The following is a 21,807-nucleotide window of genomic DNA, read 5'->3' as shown; positions in this document are numbered from 1 at the left end:
GTCTGTAACTCTTGCCCCTCCATAGTTAGGTCAGCAAGAACATCTCAGCGATACAGAATTAACCCCAAATATCCACCAGGATTGATGAAAATCAGCTTTGACTTTAATACATTTTGAATGGAGACTTTATCTTGTAGTGCTGTGTTGTTATCCGCTGATATTTTTAGTGTGATGTTCTAGAGAACATCCATAATGACGACTACAGGGCTAGAATTTTTTTTTCATTAGAAATATGTAGGGTTCATGCAACTGCGATTGTTATCGCTATAAAACTTTGAGGCAACTCCCAGTGACTTGGATGAGCCTTCCAACACGTACCCAGAGGAAATGAAGCCTTTGTGTTGGGTGGTTCTTGTACTCAGAGCCTTCACTTTAATCTTCAAAGGCCTTCATTAACTCAATCTCAATTTCATAAAGAGCACCTCTCCCCCCTCTCTGTGAGGTTTATTTGTAACAGTTCTACTCCTTAGAAGTGCCAAACCCACTGACCTTAAGCATGTAACATGTGAAAGCAGAAAACAAAATTTTCTCAGCTACTTCCTCACATCTTTTCAGCAGAAGGAAATAGCAATAGCCACAAACCAGTCCACTTTGTGACTAAAATGTCAACTATATTTTTGCAATTGGTTGCATACACACCCACAAGAATAAAAACAGTGATAAATACATACAGGAAACATTTGGGGGGAGGTGGGGAATAGAAAGTGTCAGCAGAGAAGGGGAAGAGTGGAAGAGGGCCACAACCACTGCAAAAGATAAGCATCAGTCTCACATGTTCTTCTGAGTGCTCCCATGGTCAATATGAAAACCCAACAATGAGGAAAGATTGCAAAAAATAGAAGATCCTTGGAGAAAAAAGCGCAGTGAGCAGATGGGGAAAAAGTCACAAACATCTTGTAAGATAGGACTCAGACCCTAACCCAAAACCTGAACCCCACAGCCTCTTACAGTTGCGATATTTATTCAGAGTTGCTTACTTAGTGGATAAAGACTATAGCGTAAGAATGCAGAAAAAAATGACAGCTTTTTTTGAGGTTGTATAAAAAATGGCTATTTTAGAGAACATTTTTTCTCACGGGAGTTGAAAGGTCATTTCTTCTGCCTCTAAGCTCTTTCTGCCTTTTTAAGTAGCTAAAAATAGAGCCTAGTAATCCATAGTTGATAGCCATAGATGTAAAATTCAGACACTGAGTGCACAAACTGAGAAACTAGATAGGTGTTTGCGCGTGCAGTTGTCATGTCAAATATTTGTTGTCTCTTCTCATCCAGTGTATGTACATACTGTAAAATGCAAGACCCTTCAATTTTTACAACATGAAATGAAAAAAGGGGGCAAAGTCAGTGTTTAGGAAATACTGAGGAAAAGAACGCAATGAGAGATGCTGGATACCTACACTTCATTTGCATTATGCATCAGTTGCTATCACAACATCTCTGCCGTAAAAGTACTATATGAACAGCTAATAAAATAAACCCCAATTACATAGTATAAGATTTTTACAGCTTTTCTAAAGGCAGGGTAGCACAGATGATGCTGTAAATTCTTCTATTCTCTTTTTTTTCTGTCTTCTGACAGCTGTAATGTTTTTCACCTGTGTCTGCCTATACACCAATCACTTTTGTCTGGTAGGTGTGTTGGTACATCTCTTGTGTCACCAGATAAAATGCTAATGCCACTGTATTATCTACTTGAAATGTGAAACCAAGGGAAGACTGGTGAAAAAGATCCTACTTCTAGGAAAAAAACCCAAAAACATGTTCTCTAAAGTGAGGTCTAATATGAAGAAAAAAATGAGCAAACTCACACATATAAGTTAGTTTACAATAGAGAAAAGACTCATGTTCCCTTCCCACAGTGCTGCAAGTATCCCATGACAATGTGGATCAGTAAAGACACTTACAGATGTCCAAGACATACTCACCTGCTGCCTTTGCTTCCTGAATGAAATCTTTACTCCTCTGTCACCAGCTATTTCTGCGCTCTACAGGCTCCACTTTAAAGTACAGAAGGTGAGTAAAGTTTCTTTTCCTGAGGGAATCAACAGTTAGCAAAGTACAGCCTTGTCTGATAGGGACAAGCTACAGAAGCAGAGGCCACAGGAGGGACTGCTTCCCACAGTGGGGATGTTGGCAAAGCCCACACTGCACCAGGCATGGGTGGAGGGTCCCTCCTTTCCCCTGCTCTGCAGGTGATGCTGTTCTTGCTTCTCAAACAGGTTTTCCAAGAGGTGTTGTACCTTCACCAACATCCAGCTCTCCAGCTGAGACCATCTGAATGTGTTTGGGGGTTTTTTTTACCAAAATCTGAGTGTAGACTCACTATTGCCTGCTTTGTATTTTCATCAATTCTTGCACATTTTTGAGCAGCTTTTCTGAAAGCTGCATTTCTGAATGCTTGCTTTGCTTGCTATATGGTATGCTAGGCCTTGTGCTCAAGCTAGGCTAAGCTGATTTTTTTCTTTGATCAAGCACCTGATAATGTCCAGTCAGTGAAGAGACAGCAGCTTTGCAGTGAGCATGCCTTAGCCCTCAAACCAAGAGAAAGTGACAATTTAATTTCATTTCTAAACACAGAACAAGGCAAAGTGACTTACACAGGAACTGAGATGTTTTTATGCTAAATTTGATGTTTCCATTGGAAAAATGAACAAGTAAGGCTTTGAATAAAGGCTAGACCGTTGTATGATAATATACCTAGAAAGTTTGTCAGGCAATAGCTGCATAATGCTATGCTTCAGAAAATCAATACCTATACTTTATACAGTTCTAGAAGTATCCTCTTTACTTCTACAGTGATAACATAATTTTGTCTGGAAAATAAACCTGATACCTAGCATTAAACTTTAATGGACAAGCAAATCCAGATTTTCCCCCTGCTTTGTCCTTTGTTGTTTTTCAAGTAGTTAAAAGGCATCATAGCTTAAAAACCATCCATTTATTTTTATCTGACAGAGAAGGTAAATTATTTCATCTGAGAGTTAATCTGAAAACTGAAAACTGTAGAGAGTTTATTTAGGATAGAACAAAACAGAAGGGGTACAGATAAAACAGCTTGGGTGAAACCTTAGTCCCAACGAATCCTGTGGCACAATCCCCATTGATTTCATAGAGCCAAGACCTTACCCAGCAGTCACATAGCAAAGCCCTCTGACACTGCACAACTTTTAGAGGAGAACAAAAGATTAAAAACTCAATATTCAGGATACAGTCAAGTTTACATAGAAAGGATTCACCTGAACTCTGAGCTGACATCCAACACCTGGTTTATTCAGCAGAGGAAAATGATAGATGTAACAGAATTTGAGAGTGAAGAACAGTCAAAATGTAGCCTCCTTTTAAATCAAAATGCCAGTCTTTCTCTTTAATTTGATGCATTAAAAACCCCTCTATAATCTTCATGGCTATAAGAGTTCAAGAATGACCTTCTAGTCTGGTCAGTTGTAAAGTAATCTTCTAAAATACTTACCATGCCATAAGGGTAGCAACAATGGGAATGAGAGAGAACTGAGGGGAAAGAATAGGGCAAAAACAGTCCAGGCAAAAAGCAGCAGGGAAGACCAGAGTTCAATTTGGACAATCTTAATGAATCTTTATGGGTTTGCTTCCATAATGCTACCATTCTTAATATCCCAGAAATAATAGAAAAAAATACCTGTCTTATATGGCTTCCAAAATGCTACAACAGATTAAAGATGAAATAGTGTATCTTTTTGTAGAGAGTGCCCCGGAGACATACTATGTAGCTTAAAGGGAAGGATGCAAATCCTTCAGAGCAGCAAATGCCTTACTGTTCCAGCTGATATGAATGACAAAGGTCTATTGACTTCAGTGTTGTCGTCTGTGATCTTGTATAAGTATTTCGTTGTCTTCTGGAGGGGATCTGATGGCATCTGGAATAGCAGCACCTCACTTTCTGCTCTGCAGAACATTGCCTTTTTTGAGCATCCTGGCAATGAAATGGAGAAGGCTGTCTGGATAGTATAGGTAAAGGTTATGCAGAAAATTATTTTCTCAAATTAAAAATTATGTCTGGTGTGAGCGTCTGTAACACCTCCCAATAAAAATAAGTTTTGTGCAAAAATGATAACATGGTTAGGGTATTTTTTTATTTATACCCTTAATTTCATGACAAAATTATTAGTACTTGCACAATTCCAGGGAGAATATTGAGATCTGAAATAAAACATTTCAAGAATTATTCTATGGGAGAAAAGTTAATAATTTTTTTTATAAATATATTGCAAAAAGAAGGGAAAGTTGGTTTATTTAGAAGTGTATAGAGTAAAAATAATACTAAAGTTTCAAAATGATTTTCAGTTCCCTGTAAGTGTAACATTACATGCCGGCGAGGGCATGTTCATTAAGGCCTGATCCTCATGGAACTTAATAACACACCTATTAACTATAAGCACATAACCAATTTCACTGCAATATCTCAGTTAAAATTAAACCTGTGCCTTGCTGCTTGGCTGAACTAGGACCTAAGGCTAACTGGATCTTCAGTACAGTTTTTGCAATATTCTTAGAGAAGCCGTCGGAGTCAGCATGCGGTGAGGAGCGAGGGAGGGCGGCAGCTTGGCTTACAGCCCTGTCTGACATGCCTGAAAGTCAGACAAGGTTTTGGGGAGGGAGGAAGAGGCCAACTGGCTTCCAGCACAAAGGGAAAAAGGAAAACAATGTCCACAGCACTTATCTGAGAGAGAGGGTCGGCGGGCAGTGGGAATTAGATAGATTTGTATCTAGTATAGGAGCAAGAAAGAGCACAGAGGATTCTTCAGAGTATTGGAATTAACTTTCAGGTCTAATGTTCATGTAGTTTTCAAATCATGCTGAGGAGCTCAGTGTGTTCAAGTAACAGTTGCCAAAAGAAAATATAAAATTTTGCTGTAAGAAATAATATTTTCCTTATATTTTCTGTAAAATTGTCAGCATTATTTTAAAGTACCTTTTAAATGCCTGTAAACACCAGTGAAAAGCTGTTTTACCTGGGGAGTTAAATGTCAGCATTATGCTACAAAGACAGCTCCTATCCTTCAGCATTTAATGAAGGCAAATAATTTTGTACATATTAGCAACGCCATTGCTAAATATTTATTTGTGTATGTAAAGATAATCACATGTATGAATGCTTGTGGTGTTGGGCACTTAAAAAAAGTCCTAGCCATAAAAAGAGGGGTGTGGGGGTCAGATCTAATTCTACAAGGGTGGTGAACATTTCATAGCATGTGTCAAAGACTGACTTTTGATAGCTTTAAACAGAAGCAATTTCCAGGAGTCAATCCTTTTGTTCCTTTGTATTTTTCTTAAAAGAAATGGTCTGTACTTTGCTTTCAACACTCTAATTATCATTAGCCTCAGAAATCACTTTGCAATTAATGAAAGCCTGAATTCTTCATGTTCACTGAGCAAAACCTTAATATAAACAAACACTGCGAACTCATTCCAAGGTAATCAATAGTGCTAGCCTAATTTACATGTGTTTAATATCCGACATACAACTGTAACAGGCAAGTTTCTGTTCTCACTGTTGTCTTCCTGTTACTGAAACTTATATGCTGGAAACTCAACAGTCAGCATTGGTCTAAAGTAAATTAAAAGCAATGTGCAGTAACTATTTCACCGAAGCCTTTTGTCTGAAGCAGCCAAAAGCAATAGTCATGGTCTTTCTTTAGATTTTGCACAGACAGAAAGTTCACTAGGTTTCTCAGTCCACTTACATTTCTGAAGCTCAAAAAGTTAAACCAGAAGGGGAGAAGTATCTTCCTGCCAGAACACAGATCAGAGAGGTTGCCTGCAGCAGCAAAATATTCAGTAGGTGTTTTCATGAACAGTCATGAAGAGGGAGGGACAAATAACCTACAGTTTCCCCAGAGTAACTGAATAATCCTCCAGGGAAGCAATGCCTCTGTAATCCTGCAGTGCATGAGTCAGCATTACAGTGCGTGGGAGAATTGTTCTCTTTTTTATAGCTCACAATATAAATTGGACAATTTGCAAAAAAAATTTTGTAGATTTACAAGTGCAAACTTCTGTAGAATTTTTTTAAGCGTTACTGTAAATATGAACATGGCGTTATAACTTCTGCTGTGCATTGGGAATGGGAAAAGGAAATATAATTTACTACATCTGCTCTGTACCGAAAGGCCAGAAAAGATGTTTTAAGAAGACTTTAATTCTGTCTACTTAGTTTCCAGAGCTTTCCTCAAATGTATGGTATAATCACCACCCCTGAGAGCGCTCCCAGGTTAAAGAGAAAAGCAACATGGATGTAACAGACCCTCCAACTCCTTTTCTTTTCTCTGGTGATCTGAGTGTGCACAGTGATGGATTACTCTGCCTAAGTGACCCAATAGTGTGTTTTACCCACAGCAAGTACCGTCCTAAGTTTGCACATGAAGAAAACAGAACATAAAATAGCTACCTGAATTATCTTCCATATAACAGCTAATCTGTGGCAGATCTGGACATTAACTTCAACCTTTTGAATCCTAATCCTGTGTTTATCAACCAAGGCAGTTTCCACCCAACCTGTTTTTTGGTGCATAGTATCTGCTGATTGTTCCCTGTATCAAAGGAGCTATGGGAAATGCTCCAGGAATTGTGACAGAGCAGTATATTTACTTCTTACTATGTGCTGTGTCTGATTATTTTTACTGATGACTAGTTACAATTCCAGTAGGGTATGTATCTCAACCTCATGTTTACATCCTCACCCATATTGCTGCATTAAGGCATTCTAGCCATCACTAAATTATGCATGCAGTCAGTAGCTGTTCTGATTAGCTATACAGAGATATGTGTTGAATTACAATGGAAAGATGCCTCTGTATATATAGTAAGGGATTACTTTTATTAGTGTTACTTACACTTGAAAAGAAAGGGCTTTCAAAAGAATACCTTGGTTTTTTTCTGGAAAATGGTGTTGAATGAAATCAGAATTAGTCTTGTGAACAGCCACGAGGAATCAGCCAGAAAGCTATTCCACTTCCTGTCTATCACTTCACTTCTGGTTTATCATTTATAGGACTCCATCATGCAAGCCATTTGAGAGTTACAGACAGAGTATCCTCACACTGCACAGATTAGCTTGCACTCTTTTCATGTTTCTTTTAAAATTTATTTTAATTTAATTCGCAAAACTTTCTTCTCTATAAAAGGAGGCTTTGGGATTTTGAAGAAATGTCTATCCATGTATACATGTCTGATCAAGGATTCTATGCAGCAACAGCTGGCAAAACTCAAGGATTCATTAGTGTTAGAGCCTAACAAAATTTTTTCAAATGTTTTTCTTTCTAGCCCTATACAACCCTTTCCTGCATTCTGCGCTGTGTTTGTCTCTATCATGTTTTGGAATATGCCACAGGAATACAGCGTACACAGGCCAAGTGTTAAATGAAAACCATATATTATAGCAGTGTTGCTGAGAATGACAGCTTGCAAAGAAACTGATTCTGATAACACTGTTTAGATAACAGCAATGACAGTGGATTTCCTAGATGGTTAAAATTCTTGACTAAAAATATTTTGGAAAATTGGGCTTTGGTGAAAAAAAAAATTTCCTGTGGAATTAATGTTCTTAACAGCAGTAGTAAGGTTTCTCAAGGAAATTCTAAAGCTTTGATCTTTAAACCTTTCCCCTACCATTCTTCTTTGTCACCTTTGGTTTTCAAAGAATCAGTGAAATCCTAAAATAATGTATTGAAAATGCGCAAAAGGGAGAAAAGGGAGATTTCTTACTGAAAAGTGAATGTAGTGTATATTACTTTGTTTCAGACTTTCTCCATGAGCTGAGCAGAACCAAAGAAATGCAGCCTATCAGAAATATCCCACAGGCACAAACTGGGATTTTTGATAAGGTGTAGTCCCTCTTTGGCTTACAAAGTGGTCTAAGTGAGGCTAGTTATGAGTCAACTACTCAGCATATCAGCTGCCAAGAGAGTTCAGAACATTAAGTACTGATCCCAGGAGTTTCAGTGAGATATTGTTGTTTACTAGAATTGCTTAAAGCTCAGTGTTCTGTTTGTTGAATATTATGTATAATGATACTCAAGATTTGTAACATTTTCACTTGCGTGGGTGAGCCTTTACTTTTCTTCAGCAATTGTGTAATTAGGGAGTTACATAAAGGTAAAACATTATTGCAATATAAATAATAACATATAATGTGCTTCCATAAATCATTTTGTCTATCAGATATTACACGTGGCTGCTATCGTGTAATGTAGACCTTTGACAACATAGCTCAGTATATTTTCCCTGGGTTCACTTCTTGTTCCGGAACTGTGAACCCTTCCTGTTCTGAGCCCGAGACCCAATGATCCTTCTCATATTTTGGGATCACATCTGCCATCCATTCTTGTATTTCTACCTCCCTGCTTGCCCACATATCATAAGCATTTTCATCTGGATATAGATATAAATGGTCATCTGGATATAGACATAAAAGTCTGTCACAACTGTTGCATTCAAACTTGTGGAGCAGATTCAAGATTTGTTTCCCCTCCTTCTGTTTGGACCTTAACCAGCACTGACACTTCACCAATCTTCAGACTCACTTTGTGTGTATTTAGCAAGCCTCCTCTGTCAGGCTATGAAATAGAAATAAACTGCCAGATAATTGGAAAAGTTCATGTTTATTTTGGATTAAAGAATAAAAATATCGAAGTAGTTTGCCAAAGAAATAAATTGAACCAAGAGTTATTCTCATATTTTATTAGCACAGTCTTTATAGTCCACACTCATGTGGCTATTTAATTTGTGACTACAAAACATGTGATTATTTAAGCATTCAGACATATTCAGAACCTAAAGCAGGTTCTGACTCTTTTATTCAGCATGAGTATAACATCATAAATAACTTGGATACAAATTATCATACTTTACCTAAGTTATCATTAGTCAGAGCAATGGCCTCCCAATGTCCGTAGTGAAATGATAAAGATTAAACTTATTCCTTCATATCTATCAAGAAAGTGAAATCTAAAGGCCTTTTTATTTTATTACAGCATTAGGTGTTTCATGGTAAGGAGCTATGGTTGCAGATTCTGGTTTAAAACAAGTAAAAGGCTGAAATTAATGAATTTGCTTTACTCTAGTCTGGCCATTGTAAACATTGCTATCATCTTATCTTTCATCCAACTCTTAACAAGGGAGATATTACTTCATTTCCCAGACTTGCATCTTACAGTGATACTCCTTTTGCTTGTACAACACCCCAGAACAGAGCATAGCAACGTTAATTGAACCTGTGGGTTTCTGTTAGCATGTATTGTGCGGCAGAAAAAAAAATGTTGCAAAATTACACAGAGCCTAGATTTAAGGTTGCAAAGTTTACACACAGAAGGAGGTCTACCCAGCAGATGAGCAGTGTTGCCCCAGCCCACCTGACCTTTTCCCATGTCTCGTCTGTACCTCCCAGGACTACGGCAGAGCCCCATTACTCGGGTTGAAGCAGGCATCTCAAAGAGATACATCTCCTCCACACACTCCCATTTACTTCTTTTTAGGACACCAGGAGGTATCCAACGTTCACACAACCAACGTTTGGTCATTAGTGGAAAGCCAAGCTGCCCTCCACCTGTTTCTTGAATGGACCAGGACGAATGGTCCACCAGCCATGGGGGACGCAGGAGAAAGCAGCGGGGAAAGCTGGGTGTTCAAGCACACAACCTGCTGGGTCTGCCAGCTGAAGCTGGTCCAGGTCCCAATGCTTTGGTCCTCCCCGCTTACCAGCCCTGTGCCGAGCCACTTCACTGCCCGGCAGCTGGCCAGAGGCAGGTGGATTTGCACAGGCTTCGTAGGGTAAGGGGGCTGAGGGGAGGCAGGAGGGGAGCATGGGGGGTGGTGGGCCGAGGGCAGAAGGGGCTGGAATGGCCAGCGGTAAGAGCGGTGCAGGCTGGTGGAGGAACAACAGGCAAAGAACCAAATCCTAACAAACAGAGGCTTGCATAGTTAACAAACCTTTCACTTTTTCCTTTAAATTATCTTTTCGTTTGCACCCCAAATCATGTTTATCAGAAGCTTTTTTTTTTTTTAATAATTATTTTTAGCCTGAGAAATTCAAGACAGTGAGTCAGATAGTGTTCAGCTTCATGTATTATGCTGAGCTGCCACAGAAGACAGCCCATTTTTCACACAAAGCAACATATTTTTCTGGTCTTCCTAAGCTTTATTTTCAGTTCTGTTGTTTCCTTGCTGTGAAAAGTTATTGTTATAAAAAGACTATATTGCAGTGGGGAATGCAACAGTGTTATATCAAGGAGATTTTATTAAATCATAGTGATGTGTACAGATACACAAAACAAAATTCTGCTGAAGATAAATCCCATTCTTAAATCTACGGTACATTATTAGACTTGCAGCACACAGGAGCTAGGGAAAATCTACCGAACCATGTTAAAGTGTCTTACAAAATATCTGATAGTTGATTTTTAACTGAATAATGGGTTAGATTTTAAAATACATCACATTCATTGCTTAGCTATAAGATGGCCTCAGGAACCCTAGAGCATGGCTGTTAATAATATTGGGGTATATAACTATATAAACAGTAACACTAGGATTTCTGTGTACTATACTTTTAAGTGCCTAAGGCTCCTCCTATTTGTAGATAGCTGTTATTTATTGAGTTGAGAGCAAAATGGCTAAGGAGGCATGAAAGCACACTCAAACACACAGAACATGTTTTTCAATAAGTTCTTCATTATTTTGTTCTCTCTCTCTCTTTCTGTTTGCCTCCAGCCAGAAAATACAGGTGATTCAGGCAATTTTCAGATTATACTCTTTCATTCTTCATCTTGATTGCATAGCTTTTCTAGATTACCATAGAGACATTTCTAACTTTTTGTTTTAACTTTTACCAAAAAAAATCTTTTACATAAGAATTGAATGCTATTTTATCATTCTAATTCTTGGATATATTTTATTTCTTCTGCTGTGCTTTTACAATCCCACTCTGCAATTGAGAAAAATAGAAGACTAAAGAACACACATAACAAGTTCTATAAAATATTGAAATTCATGTGTTGAAGCTATAGGTTCACTCCAATTGAATATTTATTGTAATAAAGAAAGTTGAAGAAGAATAAATATTATTTATGCTTTAACAAGGATGTGAACTTAATTCTTTTTATCTTTAGTCATGTGACCTAAGACACAGTTCTTTATGAGAATTTCAGCATCAGTACAGTTGTTCCAAGATTACTAGCTATCATATAGCAACTTTTGCCATTGTTTTTTTCTCTTTGTGATCATTAGTTCTTAGCCATTAAATATTCTTCCATATATTGAAAATATTACTCGGGTCAGAATACTTCTTAATCACAAAACTAAATAGTGCAGGATTCTCAGGCATTACCGTACTGCTATTTTAAATGTATTTTAATTGTAACATTTTTAAACATAGTCCTCTTGTTAGTTATACTGTCTTTTTCTTGCGTTCGTTTGGAAATCACAGTGTATATATGCTCGCATTGCTGCAGATTCTGGAAACAGAAATGGGTTCTTCCTGAAACCTCTGAGTTACTGAAGGTCTAAAATAGTTTTCTTTTTCTTTAGGAAGTTTTCATTCGAGAAGGTGACTAGTGATCTCCTGTGGCACTATATATTGGAACAATTTCCTTAAGCTTACCCAAAGTAGGGGGACACAAGTTGATGCCTCTGGTGTCAATGAATTTTTTTTTTTAATAAATGAGTAAGTTGCAAGTGTCCAAGTATTCATTAGGCCTTAAAAGTTTTGTAACTATGAAATTTACCCTTTGATTTTCATAAGACTTTATGATAAGTAATTTCCAACACAGTGGGGAGATCCATTCTTCAGAGAGAAGAGCAAGTCTGTTCTAGAAAGAAAGATTAAGGACATGTGTATATGCTGCATACTTATAGTGGTTTCTATTTTTCCTTAGACTAAAAAGTTAAATGATTAACAGTTTTATTTACTGGCTAATTAATGAAACAATGCAACCAGAATACAAGATGTGTTTCAGAGGAAGGCCAGATTTTGGAATTTTCCTTTAGTTATAGGATGCCAGAAAAATATTGGAGTTGCAGTAAATCACAGACTAAATATGAGTAGAAAAATCTCACACTGTAGCTAAGCAGGAAATCTTACTCTGGGTTGCATTCATAAGAGCTGACAATAATGTGGGAGGTAATTATTCCTTCTACTTGATCCCACTAAGACGGGAAACATTTTTCTCCCTTCTGTTGCTATAAAATGTTGCAAAGATGATTATAAATGGGGGCAATGGGGTAAGAACAAACATAAATTAGCTTAAATTTCACCAAAAGTGATCTCACTGAGTATAAGAGAAAAATTCTCTTTGGCTGTTAAAGCACTGAAATTGTTCGTCTATGGAAGTTGTGAAGTCTCCTTCAATGGAGGTTTTTAGGATGTGTTAGACAAACATCTGTCAGGAATGATCTTAGTGTGGACCATTGACCAGCCTCAATCCAAAGGACTGGAGCAGCTGGTCTTCTGAGGTTTTGTATTTCTGCTCTTCTGGGAATCTAAAATATCTGATTGAGTTCACCACCAGCTGGATATCTTCTTGTTACACTTCCCATTGCATAAACTTCTTTCTTGCTGTACAAACTTCATGTTTATAATACTGTGAGTGTATAGGGATTCAATGAACTTCCTGTTATTCAAGTAATCTTCTCACTGCTGCATTTCTGGGGACAAATTTCCAGTGCCCCTCTCTAATTGCATGTACTCAGTCAGTAGCTAAGCTGTTTGTAGGCATGCATCTTGCAGGTTTGCCTGCAAAACATAAAGCTGGAAGGAGTCACTAGTAAACTTCTAGGTGATCTAAACACCTGGGAAATGGGTATGTTGTAAATTTTGTGGTTACAATAGAAGACTGACTTTATCTCAGCTCAGACTTGCAACGGTGAAAGACCTTGTTTTTCAATCAAAGTAAGCAGCAACTTAGAGCCTTTAGATCCAGTCCAAGTGCTGACTCCTGCCTCTCTCCTGGCTGTGCTCCTACTGCCAGAACCAGCAGCTTTCTGCTGCCAGATATACCATCTCTTCCTTTGGCAGCAGGATCAAAAAAGATGTGCTATTTTCAGAGTTTCTCCTGTAATACAATCATGACATAGAGTATGAAACTGCTAGTTAAACTCTTAGAGGCATTTGGGGAAAGGTTGTTGCAAGTGCCAGTGTTGCTGTAGATGTGTTACTGTGCTACAGTGACTCCTCCTAATATAATTTGCCCCAGTCTGAGTGGTGCCTGCAGGCCCTCTGTGACCTGGTCTACCAGGCTGCCTCACGGTGTGGTAGGGACAGGCCACACCTCCGCCCCATCTCATGACACATGTCTTACATTGGAGGTGCAGACAATGGCAGCTGGGAGCAATCTATGGGAATTCCATGGAGCTATGACACCTGGGACGCTCTCCTTTGCCATCTGCATGCAATCCCTGGCACATCATTGCAATGGTGAGCATAAGAAAGCTATGGTCACCAGAGGACTTAGGACTCTCAGTCTGAAAAGTACAAAGGAAATAAACTGGGACTTCAACTTCTCTTTGCTACTTTCAACTTCTCTTTGCTACTTTCACCATCAAAATGCAACATTTTGCTTTGCCTTATTTTAGAGTTGTCCAAATCCACAATCACTTGTGTGCTCATTAGCAAAGTCTAAGTTTTACCTTTGAGTATGCAGGAAATGCATAATTTTTAACAATATCCAATTCTCAGGAGCCAGTTGATGCATAAATCCCTGAAGCTTTGCAGAAGAGTCCTCTCCATCTCTTTTGCCCAACTGACAAGCATTTTCAGTGCACATCTATTAGATAAGGCCCTGCAGAAAATGTAAATGTTGGTGGTAGCTGCAGTACCTCAGACCTCTAATGACCTTCAACAGTTTGAGCCCTCACAGAAGGAGGAACAAGGGCCAGAATTAATTTTCTAAGAGAGTACCTAATAGTAGGCTGGAGTAGAGTTCTCTTAACTTCCACTTTCCAGGGAATAATTAAATATTCATTAGATCAGAGGCAGGAAAGAAGAACAAGAGGAGATTAACACTAAGTGCCTAAGGTTCTTGGGTAGAAGAAGAAAGCCTTAGGTTTCTTGTAGAACAGAGTACTTCTTTTCAAATATTTAAATTTAGAATTGGAAGAGAGAGCAGAAAGTGAGATCCTGCTCTTCTCCCAGATGAGAATCACAAGCAAGCGGTGAGCTATAGTGACATGTTCACTCTTGTCTGTTTTCTAGGGCACAATGAATATTTAATGAGTGTACGAGGATGGATGCAGCTTCTACAAGGGAGACTGAGAAAAACCTTCTCCTTCCCATCCAGGACAGCATCAGTTCCAGTAGTTTGGCAGTGGAAAATGTAGGTTCAAGCACCCTATAGCACAGAAATGAATCGATTCTAGCTGTACTTCTTCTGCATAAATACTCAGATAAGTCCACCTATGGAAGAGAGCCACTGCTAAGGCCATACTTTGTGAAGACTGGCAGAGGGGCCTCACACCAAGGGGAAGCTGGGTGGTTTGAAATTAATATGGGAGTAGGGGAGTCCCCACAGGCTAGAGATGTGATCTAAATCTTACTAGTCTCTGATGGCTAACGTGCCATCTGCTTACCTTGCTGGCTTTGGGGGGACTAGAGCCTACATTTTCGCAAGCATTGCATATGAAGCAGCTCATGCAATTAGATACATAACTCAGGGCTGAGGTATCCTGATAGTTGGGTCCTTTAACAGTGAGTTTAAACTTCCTTGTTAGCCTAGCTCTGGATTTCACATTTTCAGTCTCCACTCCTGACTATATTTCAGGAAGGAAAGCCAGAAGAAATGTTGTTATTTTATATTGTTGCTAATATGTCAAGGTTTCTGGACATCTTCCAGAGGTGTTAGGTCAGTGGACCAGCTGCCAAGAAAACTCTGCTTCTTGTACATACAGGTTTTACTCTCGTGATTCATGGTGTCATTATTTCAATGGATGTACCCATCATGAGAGATTACGGCCAGACTTACACTGCCCTTCAGGTAACATGAATCCAAGGAGTTGAAACCTTGAATGGGAGCTGGTATTTAAAATCTAGTCGAATAAGACTTAGGCACCAATTAAGTTCTCAGGTGAGCCCTCTCAGTAGATGTTATTTGCAACTGAATGGCTAACTGGTCTGAAGCCATTAAAGCTGGTGGTTTCAGGGTTATGTGTAGAAGATTTTCCTCAGCAGTCACAGAATTATGTAGCCACAAATGGGCCACAAGTCCACATCGGAGAGGACTCTCTGCAGTCATGCACATGAAAGAAACTCTTTCCTAGCCATGCATCTTTGAGCATTCAGACACAGAACTAGGCATTTTCAGTGTTTATTCAGCTTTTCAGGGGAAGCGGAGACAAATAGGTCTTTGTCCAAATGAAAAAACTATTGAAAGAAAAGAAAATGTTTGTTTAAAAAAAGACTGTCTTTGATTTAGAAAATGAGCTTGAACAAACCATTTCAGCTCTTCAGAACTATCTGAAAGTGATTCAGTTCCATTTGAAAATATTGTATCAAAGAGAAGAATATTATCTTTCATTGCTCCTCCACCATGCCATTTCTGACTCCTCCCCGGAGCTGGAGAAACAGTCAGCATCAGCAGGGTGAATCATCTGTGCTTCATACAGCCCTGTTTGGCAAACTGCATACAGCCATCTCCTGGGACTCTGCTCCAGTTTGCACGTTCATCCCTAATGGAGGCCCTAGCTAAAATAAGGCATACCACATCTGCAATGTGCATTTATTCTGCTGTCTGACAAAATAAGAGTAGATGAATATAAAATAGCCTTTGAGGGGTGGAAGGCAGGATGTTTGGGGAATGAGGATATCTGAAGAAGAATCTGTTAAACTTTCTGAAGGCTGGTGAAGAGCATGAGGCAGAAGTGTGGTCAGCAGAGGAATTTATGTGGAAACTTGCTGGACTCCTTGCAGGAAACACAAAAGGGTTTATATATATGGAGTCAAAGGTTAAGTCAAGGGTGAACCCACTCTAGCAGAGTTTATTTCTCACTTCTAATTTGGGTAGTTTACTCATTTCTCACGTATACCAAATAAGAAAATATCTACACTTCATTTTCTATTACTCAGTTGTTTGCAGAGTCACTAACCTTTCATTGTTTGTTTCTTAAGGATATTAAATTTATCCCAGGGCTAGAAGCTGACATTCTAGGAATTTTATAGTATGAAATATGCCATCTACTAAGTGAAGTAACTGTAGTGGAAAAAAATGTCATGTTTTCCAAGAGGCTGTTGAGCAGTGTGTGGCTAAATCTGGCAAAGAGCTGAATGCTTGCATTTTCCATTGATGTCAGCTCTCAGGACATTGTCTTATAAATGGGAAGCTGTCTGAAGAAGTATTGCAGACTGGCAGTGAGTGGGTAGATTTAAAATAAATTAAGAAATTAATGACATAAAGGAACACATAGCCTGAAAGGATGATGTTTTTAATGTGTCTTGATACTTTGCTACATATTCAGAGCAACTCTACTAAGTGTATTGGGTGTTTTTGAAATGTTTATAACCAAAAAGCTCTGCTACATCAATCCTGCAATGCAGAATTATTTTAATTGTTCTGACAGGCAGGTAACTTTGAGGTTCTTTTTCCCTTTAAAAGTCCTAATAAATGGATAGTCAGTGTGAGCACATCTCTAGTCACTCTTCTGTGACTATGTGAGATTACCTGATCTAGAGAGAAGGAATGACATTAATTCTGTTGCTTCCAAGGGTGTCTCATTGAATCAGTCTGTTCCATTCTTGACAGGCTGCTTTCTATATATTATCCTCTATAACAGAACACACTGGACTTTGAACTCCCAACTCTATCTAAAATTACATGAAATCTCTGTTACCTGGAATCAGTTCGTTCACTAAGTGAAAGTCACCTTGAAATGCTCTGAATGTTCTTGCTTCCCTCAAATATGCATTTGGTTCACTAATTCAGTGATCATTGCTTGCAATAACATCAAGGGAAATACACAAGAAGACAAAAAGTGTTAATGGTGGCTCACAAGGGGAGTTTGATCAAAAGAATCAAAGTCTGTTCCCATTTAAGACCAGGAATAAATTGTGGAGCTCTTTTTAGCTATTCCAGCTTGTGACTCACTGTGCAAAGCGGTGTTGGCTCCAAGATAGCTTTCTCTTTCACCCAGCAATAGAACTAGCCTGGGAACTAAAGAGCAGCAGGATGCAGGGAACTATCAGCTATGAAAAATCTCACAATTTATGGAACTTTTAAAAATAATAAACTGAAGCACCAAAGGTTTCGCTTTTGTCATTTTTTTTTTTTTTAAGAGGCTTCTGGCTTTCCTTAATTTCTTCTCCAAATGAAATTTACCACAGAAAATGTAGCCATTTTTCAGTTCATTGTAGGTTGACAAAAACGTGCTGACTTACTCACTGCTTTGCCCTAGTGCTCATTTTCTTTCATTCTGTAGAGGGCTGAGATCTCTTGTTTCCCCCAAAGGAAGGATTCTGCATCAGCTGGGATGAGATGTTCTCATGGAAATATTCAAACATGCAATTATTATCTGATATGTCCTTACATGTTCTTAGAGCTCGGTAAGTCATATCATACTCAGTTCTCCTGCGGAGAAGCCAGCCTATAATCTTCCCTTCCCCTGTTTCATGGGAGACTCTAACAAGTCAGTTGAGGTACATGCAAAGGGTGTGGGCAATTTAGGTCAAAATCAGCGATGAGGTAAGGCATTTTGTAATTTATGCATTGCTGAGTGGGTGTAAATTATACTGGATGGCTAGATCCTGTGAGTTTCTGGTAGTCACTGACTCAAACAAAATCCAGGTACCTCGTGACAGTGTCTAGAAAAAAGCAGCCACAGTCTTTCTGGTCTCTTTCCTCTGTCGAGGGGTGTACATGTGCTGGTTAGTCCCTTGAAATAAAAAAGTTTTCAGATTCCCTGAAACCTTCTTGCTTTATGTCAGAGGAGGGAGAAAAGGCTCCTAGAGGACAGCTGCACGTGTGAGTATATCTCTTGTCTCTCCCATAAGGAGCATCCACCAAGGGCTTCCCATTCCTGGAAATGGAATTTAATGGATTTTACAAACCTCCAGCACCTTCACCTGTAAAACCAGAAAATAACTCTGCCTCTTGTGTGTTGCTAACAGGAATCCCCCATGTCATTCTTCTCCAAATTTCAAACCTTAGGGATATTCTGCCCCACAAGATCCAGATGGGGAGATAATTGTCATTACCCATTGCAATGTCAATGTAACTCCTTGCTTTTTCTCTGTGTACTGTAAAGGTGAAAGGAGAATGCCCAAGCCATAAAGCCTTTGCTTGTCCTTCTGAATTCCTCAAGAAGGGAAGCTAGCTTTGTAATCAAGCTTTACCAATGATATATTTTCCTCTTTGCACCATTTCACTGCCTAAAAAAAATGGCAATTGTGTCTACATTTTGGGGGGAAATACATAATTTGAAGTCAAGAACATATACATTGAAGATATATTAAGATTTAGGTGGCTTAATCTAAACATTTCTTTAAGAAATATTCCATTCTTTGACTATGATTTGAGTCTTCTGGGTTGTTTGTACAATAAATAATACACAATGCAGCTGATCATATTGATTATCACTAGACTTTTAAACTCCAGAGGATCTCTGCTACTGGACTGACAACCAAAAATTTCAACAAGAAAACTTTTTCAGGAGAGTGTTATACAGACATCTCATGAGGGACTATCAAATCCAGCAGAATATCCCCATGTTGTCAATACATTTTGGCCTAAGAATTATTATACAGACTGCACAGAGGACACCTTAACTAGGGAAACTCATTTCAGTGTTTTTGCACCATTAGCCCCTGGCAGTTGCATTTTAACAGGTCTTTTAATAAACCCTCTTATTAACTGCTTCATGCAGTTTGTGATAGTATGCCAGTATATATTTACCTTATTTTATACCACCTGTATTCTATGATTTTTTTTCTTCTGTAGGAAAAAAAACAAAACCAAACAACTCATAGAAGTACATTTAAAAAGTAGTTTCTAATCTTGCTTCTTAAGTGCACTTCTAAGTTCCACTGAATACAGATAGTTATGATCAGAGTATTTTTTTGTTGTTTGCATGTAAAATGTCCATGGAGATATACACAGTGAATGTAACATGAAGACAAGGCCACAATGGTGTTATTCTGGTGAGAGAATTAACTTGGGGTGCTAAGTGGATATCAGGGAAAAAAAATCTGATTAAAGTCATTGTAAAAGTCTCTTACAATGGAAATCTTTTTTCAAATTCTACTGCAGAAGAAATAATATAACTCTGGTACTGCTTGTTGAAAAGTTGTTGTCATGAAACTATGCAAGCCAAGAAGAAAAAAGTCTCTGTGGCTTGGCTTGGCTTACAGAGCTATGCAAGGAAAAAGAACGTATAAGGCATGCTTTTACGCTCTGTACCGCCTATGCCTGTAAGAGTTTACAGCCCACATGCGAAAGGGGCTTCTTAGAAATGTTACTTCCAGTCCTGTTCAAAAGGAGCAAGAAGATGGTAGACCCTTGACTGCACTCATCCCCATTTCCCCAGGACCAGGCTAAAGTAGCGACTCTACATTGGCAGGAGCTGGCCTGGCAAAAACCTTTCCTCTCAGATAGATAGCTCAGTAATACTAGGATTTGGGTAAGCTCTTGTCTGTAACCATGTCCATAAGCTACCTGCTGCTCCCAGAGATGAGTACAGTGGGTTCAGAAGTAACAGGTTTGGGGAGAAAGGTCAGTGTTAATCTGGTACTGCAGCATGGAAGGGGCTTTGCGAGTGATAGAGAAGGGGCCTGGTATTGGGGCAGTGGCTCAGCAGGAAAGGATGAAGATGGGTCTGCACAGACAGCCTGGAGAGTGAATGTACTCCAAGGCTGATATTCTTAGTCTACACCTGGTGCCCTTGGTTTATCCTGTTGGGAAGTCTGCCAACTTCCTACAGGTTAGGCATAGCCTACAGGTTGGTTTACCACTCCACTTTGAAGGCGAACTTCCTGGCCATTAAAAACATATATTTAGGAGAGTGTGCCTGGCTGTGCGGTCAGATAGAGTGGGAGAGTTCATCTGGTTTAGACAGTATGCCTTGAGGTTGTTCACACGGTGGGGGGGCGATTAGAGGAGATGATAGCCAACATGTGAATTTACCTTCTCCATCACTTCTCAGTGAACTACCTCTGGATCAGAGGCGTTCCTCAATGAAACTGATAATCAAAGTGGATTTTTTTAAAAATTGAGTTTATTTGGTCTTTTTCTGAAAAATAAACTTTTGGTTTTGTCTTTGAAATCTTTATTAATTGCTTGTCCTAAACATATGCGCATCTTTCAGGGATACTGGTCCCCTTCCCCCATATCAGACTGTGAACTTTCTTTAACCCAGCCCTTCCCATTCACAAAAATGCCTCTTTGACCTGAGTTATAAAGCAGTTGACCTTTCCACCTCCACATGCCTCATTCATTTGCAATTCTTCCAAGATATCTACAGGACACAGGCCATCTTTATGGGTGAATACAAAGAGCAGTTAGACTTAACTACCTAACAACAATGCCTATGTTTTAAAAGCCTTCAGCATCTGAAATGTATTTTAGCGTGTATAAAATATGACATTGCTGGGCATCTCTGCCTCTTGCAGTGACAAGGCATGCAGGGAGCTGGGATGGCAGGCAGCCATCCTCACCTCTGGCTAGGAGAAAACTGGGGTGAAGGCATATGCAGGGTTGTGACAAATATTCCTCCTAAAGAAGCAAGCTTAAAAAAAGAAAGTAGGCAAAGCATCCCACTCCCTCTGTGCTTGTGTACTGTAAACTTTTTCCTTTGGTACAATAAAGAAACTTAAGAGACCATAATTATCTTTAGTTTCCTTATAGTCTGCCCAGACGGAGAGCTATGGACACAGTGCAATCCTGCCTTCTGGGCAGGAGACATATCTTGCAGTTGTATGTGGTGCCAAGCTTAATGGACCTCTAATACTGTCTGCTGCTTTTGGAAAGGGCTTTTTCCTTTCACTGCCATAACCCTTAGATAAACATTTACTTCTTCTAAAAAAGCATCTCAAAATGGCTGTGCTTTGTGAGTACAATACCTTTGCTTTGCACAGACATAAATAATAGCAAAGATACAAGAGAAGGTAAGAAGCTACTCAAATACCTTTTAGTTTGAGTAATATCAAATTTGCTGCTACCAGCTGCCATACAGCATGCAGGTTCCCTACGATAAATCCCAGAGCCATCTTACACGGAAAAATTATGGCATGAAATAGGCCAGCAAATAGCATTAGTTCTCCTTTGGCATCAGATATCTGGTGCCACCATATGTTGATCCCACATGCTGAGACTTGTTTCCTTCATCTAATATTACCTTTTTTTCCCACTGCTGCTTTTGTAGAAGACGAGAGATCTTAGTGCAGTGGCTGCTTGCATTTGTTCTGCCAGGCTCTATTTGCTGCCGTGGCATCATTATACACCTCATTAAATAGTCAAGGTCAAACCAGCAGCTAAGATCTCCTGTATGTGGTTCTCTATGGGTGGCTAAGTAAACGAAGATTTCAATAAATATTTGATGTCTTCTGAGAGATGAGAAGTAGCTTTCTTTGTTCTTATCGAAGGTCCTAGGCTAGCACCAATTTTTAAGAAAACAGCCAGCCCATAAGATACGTTGAAAGGCAATTGTCTTGAATCCTGATGCTATGACACTGGCAGACCTTCATTTAACGACAATGTTTTTGTTCATATGATTTGTAGTTCCTGATTCATGAAGTAATCTTACTCTGATAGGAGCCTTCCTCTTTGTCTGCAGAGGCAAGATTTCCCCCTGCCCCCTGCCCTG

The 21,807-nt window shown here is 39.1% G+C and overlaps 1 long non-coding RNA gene across 3 annotated transcripts in view; it reads left to right on the top strand.

Annotated features, from left to right (window-relative positions):
• LOC128141820 (uncharacterized) overlaps positions 1-20,937 on the top strand; it is a 29,684-nt gene extending 8,747 nt beyond the window's left edge. For all 3 annotated transcript variants that reach the window (XR_008235184.1, XR_008235185.1, XR_008235183.1), the window contains 2 exons: positions 1,857-2,010; positions 2,217-20,937. This is a non-coding gene — a long non-coding RNA (uncharacterized LOC128141820). The remainder of the gene's footprint in view (positions 1-1,856; positions 2,011-2,216) is intronic.
• Positions 20,938-21,807: the final 870 nt, after the last annotated feature.

Source organism: Harpia harpyja, chromosome 5 (assembly GCF_026419915.1).
Source record: "Harpia harpyja isolate bHarHar1 chromosome 5, bHarHar1 primary haplotype, whole genome shotgun sequence".
Lineage (NCBI taxonomy): Eukaryota > Metazoa > Chordata > Aves > Accipitriformes > Accipitridae > Harpia > Harpia harpyja.
This window is presented reverse-complemented; position numbering and strand designations above follow the sequence as displayed.